The sequence below is a fragment of the Otolemur garnettii genome, unplaced genomic scaffold (genome assembly GCF_000181295.1).
Source record: "Otolemur garnettii isolate 467f Iridium unplaced genomic scaffold, OtoGar3 scaffold00147, whole genome shotgun sequence".
Classification (NCBI taxonomy): Eukaryota; Metazoa; Chordata; class Mammalia; order Primates; family Galagidae; genus Otolemur; species Otolemur garnettii.
In genome coordinates, this window is record NW_003852542.1 from 1444680 (window position 1) to 1447482 (window position 2803).

Below are 2803 nucleotides of genomic sequence, written 5' to 3' on the forward strand. Positions count from 1 at the left end.
CTGGGGATTCGAACCCGCCACCTTAGGTGTACGTGGCTGGCGCCTTAGCCGGTTGAGCTATAGGTGCTGAGCCCCATGTCCATTTTTGTTACTGCTTTCTGCTCCTCCTTCCTTTGCAAGGACATCTACTCTCATAATTTAAATTACACCTCCTTCCCAGGGCTGCATCCCCAGCCTCTGCCCCTTTCTTGAACTCAAATCTTGGCTCTCCAGTTGCATTCAGGACACTTCTGTTTGAATGCTTTGAGATTAAAGATCTGAGACAATTTGACCCAAACCAACTTTACAGCAAGCATATGTCAGCACTGAATGAGGGGGTGACACAGCCAGAGTCAATACAAAATGTGCCAGGTTTTCCCTATTATAGATCAGCTTCTTATGCTCTCTGCCCCGTCCACAGGGCAACCAAGGATTCCCCAAACATATTCCAAACACTGTCCTAGCTTTCTGGAATGTCTTCCTCTTTTTGCTCTTGATGTCTTGTGGTTCACTTTGATATATGTGCAGAGATGTATTTTTATTTATCCTATCCTATTCTATCCTCTGAAAACATTTTTTATCTGAGGACTTGTATCTTTAATTATGAAAAATTTTTAGCCAACAAGATCTCTTCCAATATTCTCTCTTCATATTTCCTTTTTCCTCCCTTTCTGAAGTCTATTAAACATTTCACAGTGCTAATCCACATCTCAACAGATTTTTCAAATTGCTATGTTTTCCTTTCCACATGTTGCATTATCTGTGAATTTCTCAATGCTAGCTTCCAGTTCACTAATTATCCCTTCAACTATGTCCAACTCAGAGCTTATTTTAGCTTATATCCAGAAGTGTGCATTTCCAATATGCTCAGTACTTATCATCTTCAACTGTTCTTATTTAATTTCTGCATTTTGTATACTTTCTTCTTCTTTTTCTTTTAAATTCTTTCAGATTGTGTTATAATTTACATGTCTTCAGGAGTGGATTCATATTGTAATTGTTGAGTCTTTCTTATATACAATTTTGAATTTTGAGTGTGTGCATAGGGTTGTCTTGAATAGGAATATGTAAAAATCTCTTTCCTTCTTTACTCTCTTTTCTTCTGGTTTTCTTAATAGCCTCTAGCTTTTTAGGGCCCCCAGTCAGAACCAGACCTTAACCTGGCAGCTCTGAGCTCCAGCCTTTCAACCAAGAGAAATCCAGATCCAATACCCTGTTTCAAGCAAAGAGCCTAGCTCTAGCCTCCTTTCATAGATGAAGCATGTTGCTAGCTGAAGGGGTCAAATTCTTGGTGTCTCTCATTGAGAACACACCCTCAAGACCCAGAGCCAATGGCCGGGTGCGGTGGTTCACACCTGTAATCCCAGCACTTGGGAGGCTGAGTGATTGCCTGAGCTCATGGGTTTAGAGACCAGCCTGAGCCAGAGTAAGACCTTGTCTCTTAAAAAAAAAAAGCCAGGCATTGTGGTAGGTGCCTATAGTTCCAGCTACTTGGAGGCTGAAGCAAGAGAATGACTTTAGCCCAAGAGTTTGAGGTTGCTGTGAGCTATGATGCTACAGCACTCTACTGAGGGTGACAAAGTGAGACTGTCTCAAAAAAAAAAAAAAAAAGAAAAAACCCCAAAAGACCCATAGCCAACAATGATCTGCTCAAGAGCAGACCCAGTAAACCAGCCTCTGATCTGAGCCCTGCTCTAGCACCACATCCTTAAAGATGTTTACTTTGCTTTTGAATGCCTCTGCCTACTCCCCTTTTCTCTTCCCCTTCTATTTTGAACTGCACCAAGAACACGTGTTAAGGCATGGTACCAGCAAAGTCTTGACCAGAAGCCAAATGCCTTGTTCTAACCACTCTCTCTCCTAATTCTTTCCTTATCTTCAAACCCAACTACATGTAAAGCCTTTCTTGATCACTCTTACCTGGAATGAACTGTCTCTGCCTCCTCTGGTCTACTATACCCTACTTCTGCCTTCATTTAGCTTTTACGGAACAATTGTTTGCCAAGCCCTCAGACTGACACCCTGGTGTAAACATGAGGGAGACAAAATTTTTTCCACAAGGGACCAAAGATCTGGTAGTCAGGCTGGACAAGAAATCAAACAATAGCGCTCCAGTCTAGGGATACCCAAGGTCCAGATGACACAGAGAAGGACGTGCTCCATATTGCCTGGGAATGAGAGTGGGAGAGGGGTGCTCACTTCGGCAGCACATGTACTAAAATTGGAAGGATACAGAGAACATTAGCGTGGCCCCTGTGCAAGGATGATATGCAAATTAGTGAAGTGGTCCATAATTTTTGCTGTTGTGTAAGACATTACTATTTTTTTTGATTTCCAGTAAAACACTGAAAATAAAAGAAATAGAGTGGGAGAGGGGCTGAAACCTACAGAAAAAAAGATGTTTGAGTGAGTCTCAAAGAAGAGTTTGCTAAGCAGAAAGCAGAGGAGGGAACATTGTAGGCTGGGGATAGCATGTTCAATGGCACTGAGGCATAAGGAAGTCAGGCCTATTTGAGAAACAGACACATGTCCAGCATAGGAACAGTGGGGATGGTGAGCTCCTAGGGGCTACAGAAATCCCCTGTGGATTGAAGCAGGGAGTTGGTGTGGCAAGATTGTCACAAGAAGGGACTGGAACAGAAGTAGGGTGACCAGTTAGGAGATACTACAAAAGTCTAGGCAAGAGGCTCGGCGCCCATAGCTCAGTGAGTAGGGTGCCGGCCACATACACTGGGGCTGGCAGGTTCGAGCCCAGCCCAGGCCTGCTAAACAACAATGACAACTGCAACAAAAAATAGCTGGGCATTGTGGCAGGTGCCTGTAG

The 2803-nt window shown here is 43.3% G+C and overlaps 1 non-coding gene across 1 annotated transcript; it reads left to right on the forward strand.

The window, feature by feature from the left end:
- Positions 1-2170: 2170 nt before the first annotated feature.
- On the forward strand, positions 2171-2277 carry LOC111728276. Its single transcript, XR_002775621.1, has one exon. It is a non-coding gene; the product is annotated as a U6 spliceosomal RNA (small nuclear RNA).
- Positions 2278-2803: the final 526 nt, after the last annotated feature.